Source organism: Convolutriloba macropyga, chromosome 5 (genome assembly GCF_964194025.1).
Source record: "Convolutriloba macropyga chromosome 5, txConMacr16.3, whole genome shotgun sequence".
Classification (NCBI taxonomy): Eukaryota; Metazoa; Xenacoelomorpha; order Acoela; family Convolutidae; genus Convolutriloba; species Convolutriloba macropyga.
In genome coordinates, this window is record NC_134472.1 from 20,483,230 (window position 1) to 20,496,456 (window position 13,227).

Consider the following 13,227-nt stretch of genomic DNA (forward strand, 5'->3'; position numbering starts at 1 on the left):
CAACTTTTCGAGTGTGAGGTGCACCAATTTGGTTTAACGTCCTAGTTATTAACCAAATCTCGGGAAATTAATCAACCAAATGTTCGGAATTGATTGGGTAATTCCAGTGAACAAAACTATTATACAGCAAACTGAACGATTTGTTATTTAGACTTATGAAACAATGTTTAACGCAACGTTAATCTGCACTATAACGGATATAAGGTTATAGAAGCAAATTTCACAACTCAATATCGCTGCAGCTTGAAAACCGCTAATGACGATCTGGGCTTTATAAAACATTCCCCGTCTCCCGTGATTGACAGAAAAAGAGCCGTTATAACTGTCTAAAGAATATAGCGTGTAATCCGTCTTTTCATATCTCTCCTTCTTCCATTTAATCAACATCAAAGACTTAAAGTTACTTTTAATGAAAGAAAGTTTTCTGAATTCAATTTGTGTGAGCTGTTTCAAAAGAGTGTCTGTCCCAGCTTGTCAAAATTTTCTCCAAAACTATTATCACTTAATATATTTTTCAAGTTTTTTACTGAAAAACTGCACTTAAATTCATTTTGAAAGCAAAAAATTAAACTTAGTTAATGAAGAGAATTTCAATTTTTCGAAAAATATGAACAACAGTTGTGATAACTTTTATTTTTAGTTTAGTAATTTAAAATCAAAAATCAAAGAATATTATGTGTCAGATCTAAATTTAAACTGAATCAGAAGTATAATGTGAAACAAGAGCTACAATAAAATCAAAAATCCATTTTTTTTTCAAAATTGATTTGAAAATTCCACTTTTAATATTGGAAGAATCAAATTTCTTTGTAATAGTGGTAAAGAAGTAAAATGTAAATACAAGATTAACGAAGTCTTGGAAACAGAAAACCAGATAACATAAACTTTTTGATAAGCAATAAAGTAGAGTGAATGATGGGTTCAAATATGCCATTTTTATACACTCAAGCTTTTTTGTGTTGCTGCGTGCATATACCATCTTTTCACTTCAGGGAGTTCAAACGCGCCAAAATTGCTCGTTTATCACCTTTAGAACCCTAGCCAGAAGCAAAACGGAAGACCTCGCTATGTACACATTTGATCAAAAACATCGAGATTAAAAAAACGCATTCCTTCCAAAAACTCCAGAATTCTAATTACACAATAAGTTTAAACTTGTCAGTCAAGATATTATAACAAACCAAAATACTATCAAGTGCAATTATTGATTAAGAGCGCGCAAGGAACAAAAGAAACGAAAAAAAGAAATAAACAAACAATTTCTTCAAAGCAATTAAATTCATGTCACCTTAATTTTTGTAATTTTTAAAAACCTACTAGGAAACAATGCTAGCATGCTTATTTATTGCGTCAGCATTTTTGCCAAGGTTATAACAGAAACAATTTACCCACACTCCCAAAGAATGCTAAGGGCAAATAGAACGACAATATTCTCAATGAACAGAAACTGAAAATCTTTGTTTAAACATAGATAAAACAAATCACAGTTACAATATAACTGGTTTTAGTAACTAATTACAACTACAAACTGAAAGAATATGTAAAATGAACCTTCATAATCAGTTTACTGCTTAAAGTACTGAAGGCTTAACAATTTTTACCTAACTAAAAAGTCAGTTTTTTATCATATCTAATAATCAGAAAAAACACACACAGCTTCAAAAAAACATAGCCAGCAGTTGGTCGGAACATAGCCAACGTTGACATCTTTGATTCATTAGATCAGATAAATTTCGTCAAGTCTGCTTGAAAAATGAGGAACAGTTGGCAGAATACTTATGCCAGTAAGCAGTATACATTAAAGGAAATTATTAACTTAATGCACTTTAAACAATAAATCTTTATTGGTTTATCCGCTTTACTTTTGGTTTCTTAATTGCACCTTCTGATTTTGAACGTATAATAATTGAAGGGCAGAAGGCTTATATTAATGGTAATTGGCATAAAAAAGATTGATAATTTAAGGCACAAAGGCTATAAAAATTAATTTTTAGCGCCCGGGTTTTATTGGTTTAACAGAAAGTTGTTTTGTCTCTTGATTTTGCCTTCTGACTGTTAAAGTGTTTGAGTAAATTGCTGAATTCAATCTAAATTTATTTATGTAAAACACATTTTGAGATATGTAAGAAGTCAAACATGAAAAGTGGTTCCTTATGTAAATGGAAAAAACTAAAGTGAATTTGAAAAAAGGAGAGTGCTTAAAAATTAGCCGCAGGGAGGCTGATTGTGGCTATTATTCAGTTGTTAAAAAAACAGTTGGGATTGTTCGGAAAAAAAGTCAAACAAGAAACAATTGAACAAACATATATAGCAAATTAGAGAACTTAAAAATGGAAAGAAAAACTGTTGAAGACATTAGAAAACAACCGAGATCAAAAACAATATTTTCCCCTAATTTTTGATTAAGTTCTCAAACTAATATTGCAAAAACAAATAAAAAAATAGTTGGTACCACAAAAAACTCATTTGTCCAGCAGGCGTTTAGTCTCATTGAGACCCAGAAAACAGAAATTTATCCTAAAACATCAGAGATGAAAAACATCAGCTCCGTCATACAAGGAGGAAAGCAAAAAATACAGAACAGGCCAGCTTAATACCAGAAAATCATAAACGTCTAAAAAAATTTTCATCAAAAACTCAAATATTCTAATTAATTTTATTGGAATGGCTCAAATTTCTAAACGTCAACAGACAAAGCGATCATCAGTATTATCACAATCTGCTATATTAACCTAAGGTAGCCCGGACCAGGCCCTACCCCCTTCAAGAGCTCTTACCACCAAAATATAATTTTTCTTTAGTGAAACTAAGTTTTTTGTTTAAGTTTCACCAGTCTGGGAGACACTCTTTGCTACAAAAAGTAAATAAAAATTTAAATCCAAGAGCCTTTGACTCCAGAAACCTCAACCTTTGAAAATTGTGATTCGTAATTTGTGAGCACAAAAACGATTTTTTTGTTGATAGTTTTTACATGGGCAGTATGAGGGGGTTATTACCGGCAAATTACTTCCCGGCAAATCTGAGGAAAAAGTTTGGTTCTAAATTGGTCTGAAATGGATTTCGCGCTATAAAAACACGCGACTTCAATTCTTTTCCCGACTTCATTTGTGGTCGACATCAAAGCAAGCGAACTTGTTTTTTGTCGACTTCATTTTTTTGTTAAGTTTTCGGGAGAAAAAATTACGATCCTAAAATAGTTCGATATGAAATTTTAGCTATAAAAAACACTCAAATAATTTTGTCGATTTGATATTTGTTTACTAAAATGTCTGCAATGAAAAAAAAGATTCAAAATCTTCTTGAAAAATTAAATTACTAACATAATTTTTTTCAGATAAAAATGCAAATCTTCTTCATACATTCGTTTAAGCTTTCGAGAATTGGCATGACAACCAGTGCAACGGTAGATTATAAAGACATTCAGAAAACTGATGATCAAATAAAAGTATACTATCCGGAAAATAGTGAACGCTTTCAAAATTTTTTGGCCGCATGGCAATGATTGGATTGAGACGACAACTCGAAAACTTATTTTGTTGACATGACTGTTACAAAGATTTGCCTGTTCTTCAAAAGAATTAAACGGAATCTATTATGTTTGCTCGAATGATTTTCAAGCACAAAGTTTTTGTGTTAGAAATTTAGGGTCTTCGTCGTAGAAAAACGGGCTTCATTGTTAAGCAATTGTCAATTTGTTCGAACAACTATTCTGATGCAATCTTATTCTACCCACCAGTTTCATACATCTCATTGTCCACTAGTGACAGATAATCGCATTATTGGTTAGGAAAACCTTTTACAATGCTTCTTTTAGAACAGTGGCGCTTATCCATACTGGTTTATATCTCGACATTTTAGTGACAGTAAGTTTCAAATTTCTTCAAGAACATATTTTGCAAGAAGTAAGAAGAAGACTAGACTGAATAACTGAAGACACTATTATAGAAGAAAGTAATAGATTTGGTAACATTTCTTTGCTCCAGCTTGGAAATTATTTTAACAATTGTGGAAAAATTTGCTGTACACTCTAACTATATGTCTGAAAAAAAAAGAAAAAACATTTTGCGAAAGCACGGTATTGTTTTCATTGGCTAACGCTCTCCGCCAATGAGCTGTCGAGTGGAGAAGGAAGCTTCATCGTTTCTTCTAGTGAATTTGTCTCCAAAGTTGACCAGAATCCAATTCAAAAACGAAAGACAATCTGCTGACGTTGACCTTAACCAAGAAAAGACAGTCAAACCACGAGAGCAAATAATTTTGAGAAATTTTTAATTGAGGTTCAGCTGTTAAACAAATAATTTTTACTGCTTGAATTTTTTCTAATGAGAAAAAAATTACAGCGAAAAAAGAAAGAACTAAAAGTAAATACTTCAGCCAAGCAGTGATCAAAAGCACCAATACCAGTGACCATGAAAGTCTCCATGATAATTGCAAACAAAAACTTTTGCAGCTAAGGTAGTATGGCGTCAATTGTCTACAATGATAGTGAGTGTGGCATGAAAGCAAAGTATAAACTATCTTACAGAGAGGAGGACAAAGACTCTAAAAACGCCGCTTTTTACATTGTTTTGATTAGCAGATTGAGTAACAAAACAATGAGCTAAAATAAAAATCGGATTTCGAGTTCATTGCTGTTGTAACTGCTTTGCAAATTGAGTGTTAAGACAGTCAGATAGACTCATCAGATTACTTAGTTTTCAATGAAAAAAATTCAGACACAAGGTCATGAAAACTACGTATTTCTAGATTACAATAATCAGAAATTGACAGTTTTACAAAAATTAAACTAATACTGTTTCTAATTGTGGTTTTTTGCTCAAACTAGTGTTTTTCATTCTGATTGTAAGTAATTGCATTATGGTTTCTAACTTCTACAAGCGATAGACCTCTCATCGCTATTTGTGGTCCTTTGTGATATTGAAAAACGAAGCTCGTTTTCTAATCTCATTGAGAAAAAGTCTTAACCCAAAATATAAACCCTTTCTTTCTTCTATCCGTTTGAGCAACTAAAATTTAGCACAATATAACGTAACCCATATATATGTTTTACTAAAATTAAACTAATACTGTTTCTAATTTTGGTTTTCTGCTCAAACTAGTGTTTTTCATTCTGATTGTGAGTAATCAGCATTATGGTTTCCAACTTCTACAAGCTATAGATTTCTCATGGCCGTTTGTGGTCCCTTGTGCTGTTGAAAAACGAGACTCGTTTTCGAATATCATTGAAAAACAATTTTCACCCAAAATTTAGACCCTTTCATTCTTCTATCAGTTTGAGCAACCGAAATTTAGCACAATATAACGTAGCCCATATAAATGTTTTACTAAAATTAAACTAACACTGTTTCTCATTGTGGTTTTTTTTGCTCAAACTTGTGTTTTTCTTTGTGATTGTGAGTAATCAGCATTATAGTTTCTAACTTCTACAAGCGACAGACTTCTCATCGCCGTTGGTGGTCCCTTGTGCTGTTGAAAACGCAGCTCGTATTCTAATGTCATTAAAAACAAAAGAAAAAACATTTTGCGAAAGCACGGTATTGTTTTCATTGGCTAACGCTCTCCGCCAATGAGCTGTCGAGTGGAGAAGGAAGCTTCATCGTTTCTTCTAGTGAATTTGTCTTTCAAAGTTGAACAGAATGCAGTTCAAAAACGAAAGACAATCTGCTGACGTTGACCTTAACCAAGAAAAGACAGTCAAACCACGAGAGCAAATAATTTTGAGAAATTTTTAATTGAGGTTCAGCTGTTAAACAAATAATTTTTACTGCTTGAATTTTTTCTAATGAGAAAAAAATTACAGCGAAAAAAGAAAGAACTAAAAGTAAATACTTCAGCCAAGCAGTGATCAAAAGCACCAATACCAGTGACCATGAAAGTCTCCATGATAATTGCAAACAAAAACTTTTCCAGCTAAGGTAGTATGGCGTCAATTGTCTACAATGAAGTGAGTGTGGCATGAAAGCAAACTATAAACTAACTTACAGAGAGGAGGACAAAGGCTCTAAAAACAATGCCTATTACATTGTTTTGATTAGCAGATTGAGTAACAAAACATCGAGCTAAAATAAAAATCGGATTTCGAGTTCATTGCTGTTGAAACTGCTTTGCAAATTGAGTGTTAAGACAGTCAGATAGACTCATCAGATTACCTAGTTTTCAATGAAAAAAATTCAGACACAAGGTCTTGAAAACTACGTATTTCTAGATTACAATAATCGGAAATTGACAGCTTTACAAAAATTAAACTAATACTGTTTCTAATTGTGGTTTTTTGCTCAAACTAGTGTTTTTCATTCTGATTGTAAGTAATTGCATTATGGTTTCTAACTTCTACAAGCGATAGACCTCTCATCGCTATTTGTGGTCCTTTGTGATATTGAAAAACGAAGCTCGTTTTCTAATCTCATTGAGAAAAAGTCTTAACCCAAAATATAAACCCTTTCTTTCTTCTATCCGTTTGAGCAACTAAACTTTAGCACAATATAACGTAACCCATATATATGTTTTACTAAAATTAAACTAATACTGTTTCTAATTTTGGTTTTCTGCTCAAACTAGTGTTTTTCATTCTGATTGTGAGTAATCAGCATTATGGTTTCCAACTTCTACAAGCTATAGATTTCTCATCGCCGTTTGTGGTCCCTTGTGCTGTTGAAAAACGAGACTCGTTTTCGAATATCATTGAAAAACAATTTTCACCCAAAATTTAAACCCTTTCATTCTTCTATCAGTTTGAGCAACCGAAATTTAGCACAATATAACGTAGCCCATATAAATGTTTTACTAAAATTAAACTAACACTGTTTCTCATTGTGGTTTTTTTGCTCAAACTTGTGTTTTTCTTTCTGATTGTGAGTAATCAGCATTATAGTTTCTAACTTCTACAAGCGACAGACTTCTCATCGCCGTTTGTGGTCCCTTGTGCTGTTGAAAACGCAGCTCGTATTCTAATGTCATTAAAAATAATTTTCACCAAAAATTCAAATCCTTTCTTTTCTTTTATCAATTTGGGCAACCTAAATTTTGCACAACATAACGTAACATAATTATATTTCTCTTTAAATTTAACAGATTTGGGTTCTTTTCAGAGCTGGAAAGCTGCCTGCTTGCTTTTGATGATTCCTGTGAGAAAATTGTCACTGATAGACAGTTTTCAACACTTGCAACTGACAGACGTCATAAAAATATTAGTTGAGTTCTTTTTTTGCAACTACATTGTAGGAAGTCAGAAAAGGGTGAAAAATTGAAAAATTTTTCATTGTTCTGGAGGCATAAGTAAAATTTTTATATAGAATGGTATCGATTTTGAGCAATAAAAGTACACTGAGAAATGATTCTTTTTAATTGATATTTTTTATGAAACCTTCTCTAATAAACAGAAAGATTCCAAATCTTCTTTAAAAATTAAAATATTAAATCAATTTTTTTCCAGATATAATTAGCATGTCTTCTTCATACATTCGTTTTAACCTTCGAGAATCTGCAAGACAACCAGTGCAACAGTAGATTATAAAAACATTAAGACAAGTGATGATCAGAAAAAAAGTTTAATATCCGGAATATAGGGAACGCTTTCATTATTTTGTGACAGCATGGCGTTTTTTGGACCGAGACTTCAACTTGAAAACTGCTCTCGAATTAACACAATAAGATCCTGGTTATTCATATGTTGTGGCTTGTCCAACTGCAACCGCCTATTTTGTTGACATGACCGTTATAAAATTTTGTCTGTTCTCCAAAAAGTTTAAACGGAATCTATTATGTTTGCCGGAATGATCAGGACCAAAGTTTGTGTCTTGGAATTTGAAGTATTTCGTTATAGAAAAATGGGTTTCACTTTTAAGCAATTGTCAGTTTGTTCGAACAACTATTCTGACACAATCTTGTTCATTCACCAGTTTCATACATCTCATTGTCCACTAGTGACAGATAATCGCATTATTGGATAGGAAAGCCTTTTACGTTGCTTGTTTTAGAATAGTGGCGCTTATACATACTGGTTTATATCTCGATTTTTTAATGACTTTAAATTTCAATCACCTTCAAGAAAAATACATGCAAAAGGTAAAAAGAAAACTAAAAAACTGCAAACACTATTATAAAAGAAAATAATGGATTTGAGACATTTTTTGACCCAGGGTGAAAACTATTTTAACAATTGTTAAAAATTTTGCTGTACACTCCTACTATATGTCTGAAAAACAAAAGAAAAAACATTTTGCAAAAGCACGGTATTATTTTCATTGGCTAACGCTCTCCGCCAATGAGCTGTCGAGTGGAGAAGGAAGCTTCATCGTTTCTTCTAGTGAATTTGTCTCCAAAGTTGAACAGAATGCAGTTCAAAAACGAAAGACAATCTGCTGACGTTGACCTTAACCAAGAAAAGACAGTCAAACCACGAGAGCAAATAATTTTGAGAAATTTTTAATTGAGGTTCAGCTGTTAAACAAATAATTTTTACTGCTTGAATTTTTTCGAATGAGAAAAAAATTACAGCGAAAAAAGAAAGGACTGAAAGTAAACCCTTCAGCTAAGCAGAGATCATAGCACCAATACCAGTGACCATTAAAGTCGCCATGATAATTGCAAACAAAAACTATTGCAGCTAAGGTAATATGGCGTCAATTGTCTACTATAAAAGTGAGTATGGCATGAAAGCAAATTATAAACTAACTTACAGGGAGGAGGACAAAGACTCTAAAAACGCCGCTTTTTACATTGTTTTGATTAGCAGATTGAGTAACAAAACAATGAGCTAAAAAAATGGATTTCGAGTTTACTGTTGTTAAAACTGCTTCGCAAACTGAGTGTTAAGACAATCGGATAAAATCACCATATTACTTAATTTTCTAGGAAAAAAACCAGACACAAGGTTATGGAAACTATGTATTTCTAGAATACAACAATCGGAAGTTGTCAGGTTTTACTAAAATTAAACTAACACTGTCTATAATTTTGGTCTTTGCTCAAACTAGTGTTTTTCATTCTGATTGTAAGTAATTGCATTATGGTTTCTAACTTCTACAAGCGATAGACCTCTCATCGCTATTTGTGGTCCTTTGTGATATTGAAAAACGAAGCTCGTTTTCTAATCTCATTGAGAAAAAGTCTCATTGGATGACAGTTTTACTAAAATTAAACTAATACTGTTTCTAATTGTGGTTTTTTGCTCAAACTTGTGTTTTTCATTCTGATTTTGAATAATCAATAATATGATTTCCAACTTCTACAAGCGATAGACTTCTCATTGCCGTTTGTGTTCCCTTTTTCTGTTGAAAAACGAAGCGCGTTTTCTAATGTCATTGAAAAACAATTTTCACACAAAATTTAAACCCTTTCACTCTTCTATCAATTTGAGCAACCAAAATTTAGCACAATATAACGTAACCCAGATATATGTTTTACTAAAAATAAACTAATACTGTTTCTAATTGCGATATCCTGCTCAAACTTGTGTTTTTCATTCTGATTGTGAGTAATCAGCATTATGGTTTCCAACTTGTACAAGCGATAGACTCCTCATCGCCACTTGTGGTCCCTTGTGCTGTTGAAAAACGAAGCTCGTTTTCCAATGTCATTGAAGAACAATTTTTACCCAAAATTTAAACCCTTTCTCTCTTCTATCAGTTTGAGCAACCAAAATTTAGCACAATATAACGTAACCCAGATATATTTTTTACTAAAAAAACTAATACTGTTACTAATTGCTGTTTTTTGCTTAAACATGTGTTTTTCATTATGATTGTGAGTAATCAGCATTATGGTTGCCAACTTCTACAAGCGATAGACTTCTCATCGCCACTTGTGGTCCCTTGTGCTGTTGAAAAGCGAAGCTCGTTTTCTAATGTCATTGAAGAACAATTTTCACCCAAAATTTAAGACCTTTCATTCTTCTATCAATTTGAGCAACCAAAATTTAGCACAATATAACGTAACCCTGATATATGTTTTACTAAATTTAAAAAATTTTAGTAATTTTCAGAGCTGGAAAACTGCCTGCTTAGTTTTTTTAAATCCTGTGAGGAAATTGTTTTTAATAGAGAGTTTTCAAAATCTGCAACTCCCAGATGTCATAAAATTATTGATGTGTTTCATGTTAAGCATATCTTTTTCAAGCTGAGTAAATGGTCACGGACAAATGATTTGAGCACAACCCAATTTATTACCTTCAAATTACCCAGAGACATGCAGCATATCACCTATTTTAGAAAATGGTTGACCAACACAAACTTCCTGAAAGAAAGCTTTAACTAGCAAAAAAATCAACACATTGAACACTTACTCATTGACTTACATCTAAAAACATCAAACAATCATTCAACAATAATTAAGAAAAAAAGTCTAAAGAAAAATCTAAATGTATTTTTGACCAGAAAATCAGAATTTTTCAAAGGGTTGAGATTCTGTTGATCCAGAAAAAAATGTTTTTTTTCAAGGAACCTAAACAACGAAGAAGTTTTTGATAACCTGACGTTTGAGAAAAACGCAACTCAGTTATCACTATAACAAAAAATAATCCAAATTTTCAGCAACACAAGGAGAGAGAAAAAAGTATGAGACGCAGTGACTAACATTGATAGAATGGTCAAAAGAACAAGGATTAGAATGCAACAAGCGATCTATACAATGTAAAATTCAGATCGTCCGTTAGCATCCATTATATTTTGAAAAAATCTATTCAAATTGCTTTTCCATCAGTGAAGAGAATCATTGTCCACTTATTGACAATGAGCCTCACGGAGTGCAGGTAACAAGTTTCTTGCACAAATTGTAACAACCTACAAAAAACTTACTTGACAACCCATTCTAAACTCTTAATCAAAGATGATAGATCGGCCGCCTTAGTTTCGAATACGCACGAAAAAAACGTTCTGGATGAGTTCTACAGTGAAGAAGAAAATAAATTAAAACCCGTCAAAAAAAACGAACTCAAAGACCACAAAAAGGGCAACAGCAAAAAGGAAGAAAATTGGAGACAAAAGTAACAAAATACAAGGACAAGATTTGATAAAAGTAAAAAAACGAACAAAGGACGTATGGAAAACAGTGGGATCTCTATTGATGATGTGCAAAAAGTTGACAGGCTCTATTCAGATGGATCTATGTCATTTGGAAACAGAAAACGATTGCATAAATTGAGTAACTTATTAATGAGAAGAATTTAAATTGTTTCTGCAAACAAAAACATGATTAAACAAATATCGCTCACGTCGCCTCAACTTGCCGACGCTGAAGGTGGTTCTCAATGACATCAATTAAATCTGGTCCGTAGTTGTAACATATGCCGACAAACTATAAAGAAAAGCAATAAAGGCGTAAAATGACCTATTGTGGCAGTTGATTCTTTGTAAATGTATCTCAGTGATGAGCCACTGTAAACGAAAAACAAAATATGTTACTGAGACAGCAAAGGTCATCAAAAAGATGATCAAAAGTAAACAACTGGAGAAAAATTCGGTTGATGATGGTATGGAGTTACTAGGTGGATTCAAAACGTACTGCAATACAAGTGGATTGCATTTATGCAGTAATTTTAGAAACAATAAATCTGCTTCTGCAAAAACAAATATATGCTCTTCGAGAAATATCGGGAAGCTTTTGGGCTGGGAACCATTCGATATACATTTAAACAAATTTTATTTGGTATCAATATGTCGGGGAGGCAATAGCGCCCTCATTAAGAGTCATTTATCCAAAAAGAAGATTAAAAAATGCTAATGTCTGCCAGCTTGAACGGCAATATATAACTGTTTTTTTTTCAAAAATGGACAGTGAAAAATTATCTTCAAATATAATTCAATCAATTTTTCTTGAACTACGTACCGAAACAGATCAACTGGTCCACTTTTCAGGGATTGGTAAAGTCAATTTAATGTTAAAGATCAATGAATTTGGCGTGTAAACGAATGAAATCGTACTATACCAATCAAGCATCTTCAATTTAAACTTTTTCTTAACGTCATAGACAAAAAGAAGCCGTTTTTGGAGCTTTACCAGGTGGTATATATCAAATTGCTTTACTGCTTGCATCAAAATAAATTATATCAGCAGCAAACTTAATTGGAAAAAAAAACTTCTGTTAGAGATTGTAGCAGAGTTCATGGATGTTATCAGCAAAAATATCTTCAAAACAGACGCTGAAACAATCTGTTTCAATTACAGTCAAACAGTAAACAAGACGTTTCTCGCCATTGTGAATGCGAAAAGGGCGATTAAATCTTAGACGATCTAAACGCCCAGGATCAAAAGCAAGAAAAATTACTACTAAAAGAAGAATAGTCATTTCAAATTATAAATAGCCGATGAAGAATTCGGTGGAATTTCCTTGCCAAATTTAAAGCTATCCGTAATAATTTACTAATCAAGGCAGCAGATAGTTCCTCGGATTTATCTGCAACACAATCGCCTCTTGCAATTTTTTATGATAAATTTTGCCAAAAATTAGGGCGCTTCAAGTAGGATCCATTTTTTAGTTTGAGATTACTGGTGACAGAAAAAATTTTATTGACCTACAAAAAAGTTACTAAAATGCAAGATGGCTTCTGATTTTGATTTGAAATATGATGGTGAAGCTGCAACAGAGGTAACCAAAGGAGACGCTCCTTAATGTTGCAATAATGTTTTTTGTTTGCTATTTCCTGACTGCAGAGTATCTGCCAATAGACATAACATTTCAAACGCCAATGAAAATTTTTCTCACAGAAGTTTCATTGAGACTGAATTGTCACACAACTTCGATAAAAATCTAACTGGTTAGCTTGCCAAAGCCATTCCTATGAGGACAATCCTGCAAAAATTTCAGCAGCTGACGTAAACATACGAAAAGCATTGGTTAGACAATCTGCTGGGCAACTTTACGGAAAAGCAGCGAAGATTTTTCTAAGTGTTAAGACAACCAGATAGACTCATCAGATTACTTAGTTTTCAATGAAGAAATTTCAGACAGAAGGTCATGGAAACTATGTATTTCTTGATTACAACAATCGGAAACTGACAGTTTTACTAAAATTAAACTAAAACTCTTTCTAATTGCGGTTTTTTGCTCAAATTTGTGTCTTTCATTCTGATTGTGAGTAATCAGCATTATGGTTTCCAACTGCTACAAGCGATAGACTTCTCATCGCCACTTGTGGTCCCTTGTGCTGTTGAAAAACGAAGCTCGTTTTCGAATGTCATTGATAAACAATTTTCACCCAATATTTAAACCCTTTCATTCTTCTATCAGTT